Here is a 16,633-nt window from a genome sequence, read left to right on the forward strand (position 1 = left end):
TAAGATGGGACATTATAAATCCTCTGTTCCAGTAGAATTTCAATTCAGTGCTACACAAAACAGCAAGCTTACTGGATAGGTTAAAGGAAAGCTGAAGTAAGTTACTGGTAAAATAGAGTTACATAGAGAATAAGCAACATTGTTTCTTAGCCATAAAGGTGTCCTTCTGGAGAGATAGAGCATGCCATTATTCTGGCTTGAGATTAACAGGTCAGCCCAGGTGCAGTGACTCACTCCTATAATCCCAGCACTTTGAGAGGCTGAGGCAGGTAGATTATCTGAGTTCAGGAGTTCGAGACCAGCCTTGCCAACACAGAGAAACCCCATCTCTACAAAAAAATACAAAATTAGCCAGGTATGGTGGCACATGCCTGTAATACCAGCTACTCGGGAGGCTGAGGCAAGAATAATGCTTGAATCTGTGAGGTGGAGGTTGCGGTGAGCCAAGATCTCACCATTGCACTTCAGTCTGGGCAACAAGAGCAAAACTCCATCTCTAAATAAATAAATATACAAAAAATTAGCCTGGTGTGGTGGGAGGCGCCTGTAATCCCAGCTATTCAGGAGGCCGAGACAGGAGAATCGCTTGAACCCAGGAAGTGGAGGTTGCAGGGAGCCAAGATCCTGCCCTGGATTCCAGCCTGGGCAACAAGAGCGAAATTCCATCTCAAAAATACAAAGCAAACCAAAACAAAACACAGAGTAACAAGTCATACATAACACCCTAGCTTTGATTTAAGGAATAATTTTAGGAATGTTAGGCTGAATTTATGTGGTTGACAGGGAGGCTCAACATAATAAGATTGATTTTACTGGCTGACATCAGAAATGGGGAAAAAAATTCTGTTATTTTCATCTTGCTATCCTTGGGAGAAAGTGGTAGCAGTTTAAGATTTTGAAATGGTTGTAAGATGAGGAAAATAATAAATTGGAAAACTTAGTAGGGTAAGTGGATTGTGACCAAAAAAATTCCTCATTTTGCACAAATTACTAATGAATTCTATTTGTGTGGTTAGCACTGCCAGGTGCTGTGTTAAGTGGACAAGCACAATACTTCCTTTCCAAGAGCTTATAATATGATTAGGAAGCAAGGCATAAATACAACAAGATATAGTTTAGTGTCAAAGTAAAAGGTACTGATAATAAATCTATAAAATTCAGAGAAGAAATAAAGAAATGAGGACTAGAGTGCTCATTCAGTCAACTAATGTGTTTATTAAATACCTCCTATGAGCCAAGCAATATAAGATAATCAACTCTAGGGCTAACCAGTAGAGGCCTTTTACACGTGAGAGGTTTGAGATAAACTTGAAAAGACTAAATATTTAGTTAGGCCAGTAAAAAAATTAAAAAAAAAAGTGTTGTGGGGAGCGGGCACGGTGGCTCACACCTGTAATCCCAGCACTTTGGGAGGCCGAGACGGGTGAATCACGAGGTCAGGAAATCGAGACCATCCTGGTTAACATGGTGAAACCCCATCTCTACTAAAAATACAAAAAATTAGCCGGGTGTGGTGGCTGGTGCCTGTAGTCCCAGCTACTCCGGAGGCTGAGGCAGGAGAATGGCGTGAATCTGGGAGGAGGAGCTTGCAGTGAGCTGAGATCGCGCCATTGCACTCTAGCAACACAGCGAGACTCCATCTCAAAAAAAAAAAAAAAAAAAAGGTTTAGGGGGGAAAGTGACTTTCTAAATGAGTGAAGATTTTAAAAGCAGCAAACTTATTACAGCTTTATGCACTTTACATATATGAACTCATTTAATCATCGGAAGAATTCAATGACATAGGTACAATTAGCGTTCCCATTTTACAGATGAGGACCCTAGGCTCAAAAAGGTTAAGCAATTTACTTCCTAAGACACGTAAGTAGAAAGTGCTATAGCCAGCATTCAAATGCATAGAATAAAAGCTTTCATTGCTTTTATTTACAGCCTCTTAGATTCCGTGTTAGGAAGGACCTGGCTGTACAAAGAACACAATGTTAGCATGCCTTAGTAGGTTTATCACCAGAAGTCTGGATAGCATTGAGCATTAGAGCTTTGTAGTTCTGATTAATTTTTAAGGTAGTGGTCCTCAAACTTCATGGTACAGCAGATCACCTGGAGGACTTCTTAAAACACTGGTAGTTGAACTCCATCGCAGACTTTTCAATTAATTAGGTGTGGCCTGGGTCCCAAAATTTGCATTTCCACAAAGTCCGCAGTGGTGCTGATGTTCCTGGCCTGAAGATCACACTTTGAGAACCACTAATTAAGAAAACAAGTTCCCAACCTTCCTCACAAATCTTATTCCTGGGGGCCTTTTGTCACTGAGCATAGAGGATCTGTATCAGACCTCTCTATTTCCACATCCCAGAAATGTCAAACAATAAACCTAGAATTGAAATCACTGTCTTCTCACTGAAAATATGCTCTTGTGTTTTTGCCCTCTTAAGCAATGGCACAAGTTAACTTCATACTTTTGAAGTATCCTTGACCTTCCTATCTACCAACATCATCAGGCTGATTTTCCTCTTAAATATTTCTTTCAACAAATATTTATTAAGCACTGCCATGAGTTTCATAAATATTTCAGGATGGATTTAGACCGAAAGATGTTGAATACTTCCAAATATCATGACCAGATAGCCTCCCTCACTGTAGTAAGAGAGAACACCCCCTTGACAGTCTTAGCAATGTTGTACAAAACAAGGTATTTAGGGATTTGGAGGTCTAACTCAGGTAGCGTAAAAGGGCCCTTCAAAGTAGAAAATGGATTAAGATGCAGCAGGGGTCAGGACATAATAGCTTCATATTGGTCATCGGAGTAAGATGAGGGTTTTAATGAATAAATTGCTTTTGATAAGTGAGCTATTTGCCTAGTCAAGCAGAGTGTTATCTCAGATAAATTGATTTGCAGGAATCACCTGAGGCAAAAAGTGCAAACTATTTATTGTTTACCGTCTTATCTTTCTTGGACAAATGTTTCATGGAAAAAAATACTAACTCACGTTGACACAAGTGGTCTCTGTTCTTAGTCCTGATAGCTATGTCATGCTGATGTAGGTGACCGCAGTTCTCAAAGACTCTGTGCCCTAGATTTAAGGAACTTACATTCCTGTGAGCAGGCCAACAGGGTTCCAAAAAAACTCTTCCTTGAGTTAAAATTAACGTATTTGTAAGGTAGAAAGTGTCCACAAAAGAAGAAATATCTGAATCTTCTCATGGAAGTCTTCACAGTGGAGGTAGCACAGACTTTGAATAAATCGGGAATGAGGGCATTACAGTATGCAGAGGAAGAGGAATACAGAAAAGCCCCAGAGACGTGGGATATCATGGCATCATCTCTTCTTTACCCACACTCATAAGCTTTGGGTCAGGCCCTCCTTTTTTTCCTAATTATTTTTAAAGTCTTTGAACTGATTCTGCTGTCCCTAGTCTTGTACATGGACATCCCAATTGACCCTGTGCTCTACAGCCTGCGATACATCTATCTGTAACCCCGGCACCTTCTCTTAAGCCCATGGAGGGAACGATATGTCGTGTTCCTCTAGGGAGGGGACAAGATAGGGAAGCAAACATTCTGCCTCCTTCTCTGGCTGGGTGAGGTCCACAAGGGGCCTCCTTTGCTGCCCAATCTCTCATTATAAAAGTGTACATGACTGCTATTCCAGGATGGGATGGTGGTATTTTCCCTTTTTCTGACTAATGAACTCAAATGTACGGGATTCCAAAGAAGACCCAAACAGGTCTTTACTTAACGTTTCAGATGATAAAACACAGATTGTATAGAGTGGTGGAGTGAGGTTAGAACAGACTACAAGTGGCTTTGCATCCCTTATTTTACCTAACCCTCATTCTTGTAAATGATCACTAAGGCTTCACTTCCTAGACGCCCAGCGTTTCCACACGGATTTCCCTCCAGTGGCAGGGTCACCCCATAGACTCTTTCTTCATTCTCCCCGGTGCTATTCTCTTCTTGCATCCCCAGGGCTTGGAGATTTTAATCCTTTTCCTCTTCTCTTCTTGGATAGTAGATCTTCTCCCAGCAATTATCAGACCCTTGGCCTCTTTTGGAGTCTTGAAAAACTTTATGGTCTCCCACTTGTATGCTGAGGCTTGCTGGGTTAAGGTGTGAGTCAGTCACAGCTATTCTCCTCCCATCTGCTTCCAGTGCTGATTAAGGGGAGACAGGGAATTTCCAGTTCTGAGAAGAGGAGAGAAAGAATATTGGGTCTGATTGTCTACTTTGTACTGCAGCTTAATTTTATTTTTTCTGTTTTTCTTTAGTGATATATTTTTTAAAAATTCAGGTATCTTCTCCCGCAAGAGTTAATTTCCAACCAATAATAGTTACCATTATCTATATATGAAATTCCCATCTCCTCTTCTAGAGGAATGTTTAACTTTGCCTTTAAAAAAAAAAAAAAGTATCTTTCTCTAACCAACATGAATCACATTATGTACCCTTCTTCCATTAACTTAGCTTTGGGTGGTGTCATATCCAATTACCCCTTCTCAACTCCTGGCCTCCTCCTCCTCAACTATAGTGAAAAAACACAAGGAGAGTCCTATGACATAGCTCACCACATAACCAGTCTACTTAAAACCCTCCAAGTTTTCTCACTGCCCATGAAGAGAGCACATGCTCCTGTGAAGAGGCAGACACTACTTATCTCCAATCAATAGCTGCCATGAGAAAATGCAGATTAATTGGGGCAAATTTTTAAGAGAAGCCAAAAATCACGGAGTTTAAAGGTAACATCCCATTTTTAAACCTTGGATAAAATAAATGAAAATAAAGCAAAGCTGAAACAAAACAACTCATCACAAAAAAAAAAAGTATATATTCACTCTCTGTCCTAAAAGATCAAGTTCAAACCTCTTGTCAGGGCAAAGGCTCCTAATAAACTGGCCCCTGCCTCTTCTCCAGCCTCATGTCTCATTACTTTTCAGTAACTAATGAATGCAACAGCAATATTAAACTGTTACCAGGTTTTAGAGCTCCTGCCTCCTCTGCCTTTGAAAATGTCTTCTTTGCCTGAAGTCTTTTTATAAATATTAACTACCTAGCAAATTTCTATTCCTGTGTCAATACCCTTTGGACACATAATCTCCTCTTACAAGTCTTCCTGGATCAAATTCCCAAAATCATTCTCGATGGCATATTACTTCTGTACCCAATACATATTTTTATTATTGTTGTTAGCTTCTATGTATTGAATGCCTATTTTGTGCCAAAAATGATAAAACAAAGGTAGGGAAGAATGAAGTAGCTTATGTAAAAACACAGAGTTAGAGCACGAGCAAGAGCTCAGAGCTCTATTAATTAAGTAATTAAGTTCTGTCTGTCTCCAAAGTCTACTATGCATCATCCACTACCACATTCTAGTGCCTATTTTTTTACATGTATTATTGTTTAGATCAATTCTCTCATCACTTCACTGAGATTGACAAGAATAATGTTTTATTCATCATTTTATCATTAGTACCTAGGATATAAAATGCATTCAATAAATGTTTGTTGAACTGAGCAGAACTGTTTTAAATACAGATCATATCAGTTTTTAGTATTACTCTAACTTTTTTATTGATTAATCCTTGATATTTATCTAAATTTAACTTCTTCATTTTGAATCATTAAAAAGAGGCTCAATGTGATGTTTTGAAAAGTTATTACCAGCCGGGCGCGGTGGCTCAAGCCTGTAATCCCAGCACTTTGGGAGGCCGAGACGGGCGGATCACGAGGTCAGGAGATCGAGACCATCCTGGCTAACACAGTGAAACCCCGTCTCTACTAAAAAATACAAAAAACTAGCTGGGCGAGGTGGCGGGCGCCTGTAGTCCCAGCTACTTGGGAGGCTGAGGCAGGAGAATGGCGTGAACCCAGGAGGCGGAGCTTGCAGTGAGCTGAGATCCGGCCACTGCACTCCAGCCTGGGCAAGAGAGCCAGACTCTGCCTCAAAAAAAAAAAAAAAAAAAAAAAGAAAAAAGAAAAGTTATTACCTTACAAAAGGTAGAATTTTAATTATTTTAATAATAATACACTTAATTCAAGTAACCATTTTCTGGGCATTGTTTAAGCAGAATATTAGCTTGTCAGTACCCAAATTTCAAATATTGAGTTAGCATAAAAAGGTCAATTTGGAGAATGAATTTTAATTATTGATTTCAGGCAAACATACTTAACCTCTAGTTGACGTGTCCTCTCTGTATCCTGAAGAATTTTTACAGAATGGATCAAACTGTAATTGTGTCTTCCTGGATAAGGTGTTGATGACTCATGTGTGTCTTATGTATGGCAAGATGATCTGGCTTACCCACAGTTGATAAGGCATATAGACATCTTTTCAGCAAGGAGGAGCCATTCATGCTCAACCTTTTAACTGTCTCCCCAAGTTGCTCACAAGAGCAAAATACATGGGCTAAGGAAAAGAGAGAAACTGACTTGACAAAAACCTTCAGCAAATGGGATCTATGAACATGATCTTACTTCATCAGGCTCAAATTCAGTATTTAATTACCTTTTCCCTTCCCCAGCATCCACAAGGAATCTAACATATTCTCATCTGTAAGGCTAGAACTCTCAGTGTGGGAGGAAAGAGGAATTGGGGAAAAGGGAGAATCTCACCCAACAGGTCATTCAGAATATCAGGAGGATATATGGAGTTTCTCATCATGTGATTCTGATCAAGCAACCTCGTGATGGGCTGACTCCCAGCTTCCTTTTTGGACTGTTCCTGTCACAGGCAGAGGATTTATTCTAGCAGAGGATTTGGGTACAGAGTACTCATTGAGACATTCATTCTGAGATTGAATTGATATGGATGTGGATAGATTACTTCTAGGAGATTTAGTTTGATATATGATGAGAGTAACTGTCCTGAGATGCTAAAAATACTTCAGCCTTAACACTTTGTAAAAAGAGGTAAAGGTAATTATTCCAATTCAAAAATAATGCCCTTTATTTCTTTCTCTTGCCTGATTGCCCTGGCCAGAACTTCCAATGCTATGATGAACAGGAGTGGTGAGAGAGGGCATCCTTGTCTTCTGCTGGTTTCCCAGGGGAATGCTTCCAGCTTTTGCCCATTCACTATGACGTTGGCTGTGGGTTTATTACATGTGGTTCTAATTATTTTGAGGTATGTTCCTCCAATACCTAGTTTATTGAGAGTTTTTAACATGAAGCAATACTGAATTTTATGAAAAGCCATTTCTGCATCTATTGAAATAACCATGTGGTTTTTGTCTTTAGTTCTGTTTATGTGATGAATCATATTTGTTGATTTGCATATGTTGAACCAATCTTGCATCCCAGGGATGAAGCCTACTTGATTGTGATGGATAAGATTTTTGACATGCTGCTGGATTTAGTTTGCCAGTATATAGTTAAGGATTTTTGCATCAATGTTCATCAAGGGTATTGGCTTGAAGTTTTCTTTTTTTGTTGTATCTCTGCCAGGTTTTAATATCAGGATGATACTGGCCTCATAGAAGGAGTTGGAGAGGAGTCCCTCCTCCTCAATTTTTTGGAATAGTGTCTGTAGGAATGGTACCAGCTTTTTTTTGTACATCTGCTCAAATTCAGCTGTGAATCTGTCTGATCCTGGGCTTTTTTTGGTTGGTAGGCTATTTATTACTGCCTCAATTTCGGCACTTGTTATTGGTCTGTTCATGGATTCAATTTCTTTTTTTTTCTTTTTTTATTATACTTTACATTCTGGGGCACATGTGCAGAACATACAGATTATGTAGGTATACACGTGCCATGGTGGTTTGCTGCAGGGATTCAATTTCTTCCTGGTTTAGTCTTGAAAGGGTGTATGTGTCAGGAATCTACCCATTTCTAGTAGATTTTCTCGTTTATGTACATAGAGGTGTTTGTAATATTCTCTGTTATTTGTATTTCTGTGGGGTCAGTGGTGATATCTTCCTTGTTATTTCTGATTGTGTTTATTTGAATCTTCTCTCTTTTCTTCTTTATTAATCTATCTAGCAACCTATTTTATTAATTTTTTCAAATAACCAGCTCCTGGATTCATTGATCTTCTGAATGATTTTTTTTGTGACTCAGTCTCCCTCAGTTCAACTCTGATTTGGGGTATTTCTTGTCTTCTGCTACCTTTGGACTTCGTTTGTTCTTGATTCTCCAGTTCTTTTAATTGTGACATTAGGTTGCTAACTTGAGATCTTTCTAACTTTTGATGCGGGTCTTTAGTGCTATAAATTTCCCTCTTAACACCGCCTTAGCTATGTTCCAGAGATTCTGGTATGTTGTATCTTTGCTCTCAATAGTTTCAAAGAACTTCTTGATTTCTACCTTAATTTTCTTATTTATCCAAAAGTCATTCAGGAGCAGGTTATTCAATTTCCATGTAATTGTATGGTGTTGAGTGAATGTCTTAGTCTTGAGTTCTAATTTGATTACACTTACACTGTGGTCTGAGAGACTGTTTATTATTATTTCAGTTATTTTGCATTTGCTGAGGAGTCTTTTACTTCTCATTATGTGATCAATTTTAGAATAAGAGCCTGCAGCAATGAGCTACTGATATGTTTTGGCTGTGTCCCCACGCAAATCTCATCTTGAATTGTAGTTGCGATAATCCCCATGTGTCATGGGAGGGACCTCGTGAGAGGTAATTGAATCATGGGGGTGGTTATCCTCATGCTGTTCTCATGACTGTGACTGAGTTCTGACAACATCGGATGGTTTTACAAGGAGTTTCCCTACTTCACTCACTCTTGTTCCTGCTGACATGTGAAGAAGGATGTGTTTGCTTCCCCTTCTGCCATGATTGTAAGTTTTCTGAGGCCCCCCCAAGCCCTATAGGCTTGTGAGTAAATTAAACCTCTTTCCTTTGTAAATTACTGAGTCTCAGGAAGTTCTTTATATCAGCATGAGAATGGACTAATACAGAAGTACTTTCTGTTGTTTTCGGGTGGAGAGTTTTGTGCATGTCTATCAGGTCCATTTGATCTAGAGCTGAATTCAGGTCCTGAGTATCTTTGTTAAATTTCTGTCTTCACGATCTGTCAGTGGGATGTTAAAGTCTCCCACTATTATTGTGTAGGAGTCTAAGTCTCTTTGAAAGTCTCTAAGAACTTGCTTTTTGAATCTAGGTATTCCTGTGTTGGGTGTATATATATTTCGGATAGGTTAGGTCTTCTTATTGAATTGAACGCTTTACCATTGTGTAACGCCCTTCTTTGTTTTTTTGATCTTTGTTGGTTTAAAGTCTGTTTTGTCAGAAACTAGGATTGCAACCCCTGCTTTTTTCCATTTTCCATTTGCTTGGTAAATCTTCCTCCATCTCCTTATTTTGAGTCTATATGTGTCTTTGCATGTGAGATGGGTCTCTTGAAGACAGTGTAGCAATGGGTCTTGGTTCTTTATCCAGCTTGCCATTCTGTGTCTTTTAATTGAGGCATTTAGCCTATTTACATTTAAGGTTAATATTGATATTTGTAGATTATGATCTTACCAACACGATGTTAGTTGGTTATTTTGCAGACTTGCTTATGTGGTTGCTTTATAGTGTCACTGGTTTGTGTACTTAAGTGTGTTTTTGTAGTGGCTGGTCATGGTCTTTTCTTTCCATATTTAGTGCGTCCTTCAGGAGCTCTTATAAGGCTCATCTGGTGGTCATGAATTCCCTCAGCATTTGCTTGTCTGAAAAGGATCCAGAAAAATGGGATACAGAAAATGGGATCCAGAAAAATTGGAGGTGTTTTAAGTATAACTATTCTCTTAAAACATTACAGCCAAATGACTTCCTTCCTTTCCTTTATTTATATGGTCCACGTAAGGTAAGAGTTTGTCCCCCAACTCAGCCATTTAATCATCCATATTGGTGAGAAGAACATACCACTCAGCCTTTTGTCTTCTTATGCCTTTTTGGGAGTTCATGAAATTTGCTAAGTGTGAGAAACTACTTTAAAGGCATTTCTCCTCACTATTACTTATTCCTGTAGCTATCTTTTTAGCACAGGAGCAGAGGGGCTAGAGATCCTGATAATACAATTATTTCACATCCCCTTATTCTCCTTCCCAATGATACAAGTGCTGCTAAGGTCCTTGATGTAACAGGTCAAACACTACCAGGGTTTGCTGCTGAGTCTAGCCTACCCTGACAGATCATTTCTTTGAACAAAGGAATATTTCTCCCAAGAGCACAATAGCATCCCTAAAGATTATATGACAGCTAAGAAGGCTTTGCCCGTTCAGAGCACAAAGAAAAACAAAACAAAAATTATCTCTGGGATAGGAGCTAAGGAAATGGGTTTTGTCAAATCACACACAAATAATATTGATGAGTCTCAACACTGACACAACCAGAATGCCAAGTTAAAGGATACAATAAATATTTAGAAAGGAAATACCATATGTGAATATGCTAGGTTTTGTTTGACTTTGAAAACTGTATTGCATTTCATTTGCTGGGATGAAAAATTTTTTACAGAAAGAGAAAATATGAAAATAATAAGATGCCAAGAAAGAACTCACCATGTTTCTAAATTTTTCTTTCCGTAAAGGCACAAAGTGGAAGCAATGTATTCAAAATAACACAGGAGGCCCGCAACCTCAGGAATGTTGACTATTGATATCAAAGATTTGGAGGGCTTCTTTGAGAGTAGGCATCAGATAATCATGGGAAAGACGAAGCAAGAAAACAATCCACTCTGAGTGAAGGGAAGACCATACAAAGATTGAAATTGGGTCACCATGGAGAATTTCAGTTCTTACATGCAATTTAATGACAAAGTTATTGCTAGTCATATTCTAAAAGTTAATCTCCATTACAATAACCTTGTAATCAGCTTCATAGATGCTAACAGACACATCCTATTATTTTGCCTCTATCAAGTTTCTAGAAGAATGTGGAGGGAATCCACCAAATCAAACAATATTTGGCACAACCAGTCACCTGGAGAATATGTAAATTTCAGTATTGGCTTAAAAGTTAAAACAGCAAGGATATAAGCTTTAACTATGTGTTCCTCCAGCAGAGTTCTGGGTACACATTTGGGGCATAATAAGTAACAAAAAGGTAAATTAATATTATTCAATGTTTATTGAAATATTGATATGTATATATATATATATAAATTTAAGTCTTTTAGAGGTAGAAGTTTTCCAAATCTGCCCCACTTGGTCTTTCATCAAATCTCTTTTCTTGAGTGTTTGCTCCATTCTTTTCTACATTGCATAATGCTTCTCTAAAATCTTTCAGTGTTTATTTCCTTTTCCATGAAAAAAACATTTTGTTACATTAAATCGATTGAGAAAAGCAATGAGATTTCTTATAGCACATGAAGGTAGAGTCTATGGCCTAAGCATATGCAGTCTGTTTTTATTAGCACAATAATTTGATTATTTGGGATATAGGAATGACTAAAATTTGCATAATTCATACAAATAAGGCAAAGATAGTCAATCAGGATACATAAATTATTTTCCTAGAGTTCAATGTTTTAAAAAAAACAACCACAACAGCTAAATCAACAGCTAATGATCAGACGACAGGATGACAAACCATAAATATATCCATAAATATATGCTGGATATCACTACAGCCTTCAAGACATGTGGTCTTCCTCTTTTTATTTTTTTTCTATCTTTTTGATGACATGTGAAGGTAGACCTACACAAACTTTCCTTCTAAAATATACATCACTTCCAGTATTTCAGTGTCCCCTGAATCTCAGACTCATTTTACAGGAGTAGCAATTTCATATGCTGTAGAAAATAAAGAATAGGAAAGGGGAACACAGGAAAAATGTATAAGTCATAGAAATGTCTTATGATGTGTCAATAAATTAGTATGGAAACCCACTTGTTAATCCTATTCATCCCCCCAAAAATATTGCATAGGACCTATAATTAGGACCTATTATTATACACTGGTTTAATATTTATTGGGCTCCTACTTACCAGAGATGGTGGGACATTTATTATAAAATGTCAAAGTTCAGAATTCTTCAGAAAGTACTTTCTACTTAAAGATGCATTTGTCATTGAAGAAAAACATCTTACAAAGGAAGTTTAAAAGAGAACCCAGATGAATATTTTTTCAGATGGACCACAAATTAGTTCTGATTTCAACATGTTCTACAACTCCCCAGAGCTGAGAAGCTAAAGACAGTTCTACAATATCATATTCCAAAGGCATCACAGGGCTTTGCTACTAATGCAATAAAGTGGTTTTTGTCTTGGAAACAAGCAACATCATGAATAACATTGTCATCAAGAAACAATGAGCCAATAAGCACCATTTTGTGTTGTAATGAAGCAGGCTTGCTTGATTGTGAATGCAGATTTGCCTACTTCACTTAAGTTGACATTTTGTACAGACTAGAAGAAATGTGTGGTATGAGATCAATAAAGAAGTAACTAGAAGTAAAAGGCTCTTAATGATTGTAAATGAAGCTGAGAACAAAAACTTAGATCTCAATAACCTAGAGTTATGACTCTAGGGCTATGGTCTGTTAACATCTGCTTCTTGGGTAGGAATGTTTTTCTTTCAAAATAACACTGCTACATGAATCAACAGCTTCCAAAGGAACTATTTCATGCCATCCAACCTTAGGTCTCAGACCTGAAAAAGCTCATTGATCTTTGGTAAAGTCTCAGTTACATAAGTAGGAAGTTATTTTTAAAGCCATACCAGATGCTACAGTTCCTTCTCATTGCTCCCACATGGATGTGCACTGTTTACTCAGAATTGAGCCAAAAGCCCTGAAATAAGAAAGTTAAGTATGATTCCCTGACAAACCAAGAGAACAGAGTTGCACACAATGGATCTGTAAATATTTCTTTTAGTTTTATTATTTGGCTGATGGCTTTTGAGCTGGCCACACTTGCATACACACACACACACACACACACACACACACTCTCAGAGATTTTCCTTAGGAGGCTCATGGTTTTCCTTCTGCAACTGACAGGAGAATTTCTTCCTAATTTAAATCATTTTTATAGCCTCCTAAGTGAGAACTAAAACATTTACAGATAAACTACAACCCTACCTCATCATTTTGCCAGGAGAAATGTAGACCAGTCCATGTTCTTCTGTCAGAAATAATCTTGGTAATATAAAAATGGTAATTAATTTAGTCAAATTGGAACTTATGTTAAAAGGAATTGTTATTATCATGCCTTATCCATGATTTGAAGAGTTTTTTATTATGTATTTTTTTTTCTGTAACTTGGGATTCAAATTTGATCTCTAGTAAAAGAAGCTAAAGAAATGTTCAATTACCAGATCTCACTGAGAAGGTAAGACTCTGACTGTATTTGGAGTTGTCAAAGATAAAATGTCAAAACTACATAGCTTTGTCTTACATTTCTCCAGAGAATGTATTTATTTGCTATTGTATCCTTAGTATCAAGAACAGTAGCTAGACAGTATTCAATAAATGAGTGAATAAAGGATTCCTCCTCAGATGTCAAAACAATCCCAATTTTTAAAGCCATAATTATTTATTTTTTATTTCCTAATAAGTCAGGTGGTGAGTATTGTTGCTTGTGTAAATCGTCGGTATTATCTCCCACTATACAGTTTTATGTTATCTCACCTCTTATTGCCTGACATACACTTTATTATTAATAAACACTATCTAGTACTATTATTTACCATTTCCATGTAGAACTACCAATATTATCATTTAGCATATTTTCATGTAGAATTACCACTGTATTTATAAATAAGGTTGAAGCACTCCTTTGCTTAAAATTTCCTGGAAATACCTGTACAATGCTTAGAACAAACATCAACCTCTTTGCCAAGGCTTAAGAAGCCATACACGATTAAGCTTTTTTGTTTGTTTGTTTTTGTATTTTGAACCTTATCACCTACCATTCTTGGTCTACATACTGAAGCACATTTTCACTTTAGGAATTCTGGCTTTCAATAAAGGCAAAGTAGCTTATATCAGACTAACCCTCCTGCTGATAACAATTAGAAAGTTGAGTGGAAAAAAAAACTACTATTCGAAGCCACTAAACAGTGACAAAATTGTCATAAACTAAAGGGGAATCAGTCTTTGGTAGAAGGAAACTCCACTGATGGAGATAAACACTTATATGCCTTTCTCTTGATACATACAGCTCAGGATAGCTAGAACTCAAACAATACATTATTACTGGAAAAATCAGATGAGAGATCTGGGGGCTGCCCGAGTGGCTGGATATTGAGAGGCAGAAATTCTGGAAAGGAGGGTGTTACAGAAAGGAAAACCCCAAAATCTATGTATAACCCCCATTCAAACTAAACTGCCGACATTAAGGGTGAGACTCCAAGGAGCTTGCAGGAAGGCAGCAGTAAACATTGACTTTAGTGGATGCACACTATAGGAGACTCAAGATTTGGGAATTAGAGTTATATCAAGTTTGACTGGCTTATGAAGTACATCAGGATTTATATTAAAATCCCAGAAGAGGCTGGGTGTGGTGGCTCACGCCTGTAGTCCCAGCACTTTGGGAGGCCGAGGCAGGCAGATCACAAGGTTAGGAGATCGAGACCATCCGGGCTAACACACAGTGAAACCCGTCTCTACTAAAATTACAAAAAATTAGCCAGGCGTGGTGGCACGCGGCTGTAGTCCCAGCTACTGGGGAGGTTTAGGCACAAAAATCGCCTGAACTCGGGAGGTAGAGGTTGCAGTGAGCCAAGATCATGCCACTGCTCTCCAGCCTGGGTGACAGGGTGAGACTCCATCTCAAAAAGAAAAAAGAAAAAAAATCCCAGAAGAACCACACTTTAGGATTAAAGACTACAACCCGAGACCAAGTGATTGAACAACTTAACTGCCTGACAGAAAAAAACAATTGAATCCAGAGTCTCTATTGTATCAATACAATATCCAGTATGTAATCAAAAATGACTAGACATATGAACAATTAGAGAAATATATGACCCGCAGTCAAGAGAGAAAGAATAGTTAATATACTAAAACAAACCAGATCTTAGTATTAATAGACAACTTTAAGGTAACCCTAACAAAAAAGCAAGAGAATCTGAAGGAAAAGTTGAATATAATGAGATTAGGAAATTTCAGGACATATGTGAAAACTGTTAAAAAATGAACAAATAAGAAGTTTAAAACCGAAAAAATATATATCCAAAGTAAAAAATATATACATTGAATAAGATTCATACTGGATTGGATACAAGAAAACATTAGTAAACTTGAAGATATTCAAAATAAATTATGCATACTGAAGCACAAAGGGAGGCATGACTGAAAAACAGTAATGAGCAGAGCCTCTCATGAACTTGGGAGAGCAGTATGCCAAGATGTATGCTGAGAGCAGTTGGTTAACCTCATGGCAGAAGGAAAGGACCAGGGTACTCAGATTTTTAGGATGACAGCCCTTGTCTTCCTGAAAGCAGCTAACTCTTCTGGCACTCACAACTAAAGCTTCTGTGTACTGGAACTCAAGTCTGTTATGGGCAGAACAGAGGCTGGCTAGACTTCATCTCAATTCCCACTCCTACTGACCCTTCTTTCAGTCCATAGTTCCATTGGTTTGACATCTGCTTCTGCTGCTATGACAGATATCTGGCTCAACTTGTTTTCATGCTACACTGAAATCCTAAACTTCACAGCCTCCTTCCTGAGCACTGAGCAGTCTCATTGGCATGGCCTGGCCTAGAAAATGATACAGTTGCAACCAGAGGGGTGACCACTTTTCAGAATCACAAATGGGGAATAAGACAATACCTTCTCTTTGCCCGCCATCCCTTCCTACTGCTTTCACTCTTAATACCACAGGTACTCTATAACTAGTATGGAGAAAGGAAATCTGTCTTGTTTTCTCTGTGATCTCTAACAAAATTACCAGGCCAAGAAATAATATGTTTATATCCTGTATCTCTTCTCCTCTCCTTTCTGTCGTTAAGATTTATTCTGTGGCTTCATTGTCAAAGGCAGAAGGGGAAACTCCTCTATTCTACAAAAGAATGTTGCAAGTTTAACACCTGAGCTACTAAAAGCAAAAGGAGGATAGAGGACATTGGGAAATCCTATCTTAAGACAGTTGACTGGCTATTGTGTTACTTTATAATCTTATTTAGCAAGGAAGAATCTGACTGTATTGGTTCATTCTCAAGCTACTATTAATAGTAAAGACATACCCAAGTCTGGGTAATTTATAAAGGAAAGAGGTTTAATTGACCTGCACTTCTGCATGGTTGAGGAGGCCTCAGGAAACTTACAATCATGGTGGAAGAAGATGCAAACATGTCCTTCTTCACACCGCAGCAGGAAGCAGAAGTGCAGAGGGAAGCAGGGAAATCCCCTGATAAAACCATCAGCTCTCATGAGAACTCACTCACTGTCATGAGAACAGCATGGTGGGGCTGCCTCCATGATCTAATCACCTCCCATGAGGTCCCTCCCCCAACACATGGGAATTACAACTCAGATTACAATTCAAGATGAGATTTGGGTGGGGACATAGAGCCAGACCATATCACTATTATCTGCCTTTGTACTCCTTTTTTCAGCAAATTCTGCTGTCTCTCTAGACAGAGGGACTGTCAAAGATTACTAGCACAAAGGTGCAGGGGGGTGGGAAGAATGAGGGGAAGTAAAATAATTCTTTTCTTTTTTTTTTTTTTTGAGGCGGAGTCTCGCTCTGTCGCCGAGGCTG

The 16,633-nt window shown here is 38.2% G+C and overlaps 2 long non-coding RNA genes across 2 annotated transcripts in view; one reads left to right on the forward strand and one right to left on the reverse strand.

The window, feature by feature from the left end:
* LOC112626732 overlaps window positions 1-12,373 on the forward strand; it is a 36,672-nt gene extending 24,299 nt beyond the window's left edge. The window contains exon 2 of the long non-coding RNA XR_003119953.1: window positions 11,983-12,373. This is a non-coding gene — a long non-coding RNA (uncharacterized LOC112626732). The remainder of the gene's footprint in view (window positions 1-11,982) is intronic.
* On the reverse strand, window positions 1,196-12,716 carry LOC112626733. Its single transcript, XR_003119954.1, has 2 exons — window positions 12,645-12,716; window positions 1,196-4,183 (listed from the first exon to the last, which is right to left on the reverse strand). It is a non-coding gene; the product is annotated as an uncharacterized LOC112626733 (long non-coding RNA).
* Window positions 12,717-16,633: the final 3,917 nt, after the last annotated feature.

This window comes from Theropithecus gelada, chromosome 6 (assembly GCF_003255815.1).
Source record: "Theropithecus gelada isolate Dixy chromosome 6, Tgel_1.0, whole genome shotgun sequence".
NCBI classification, from domain to species: Eukaryota; Metazoa; Chordata; class Mammalia; order Primates; family Cercopithecidae; genus Theropithecus; species Theropithecus gelada.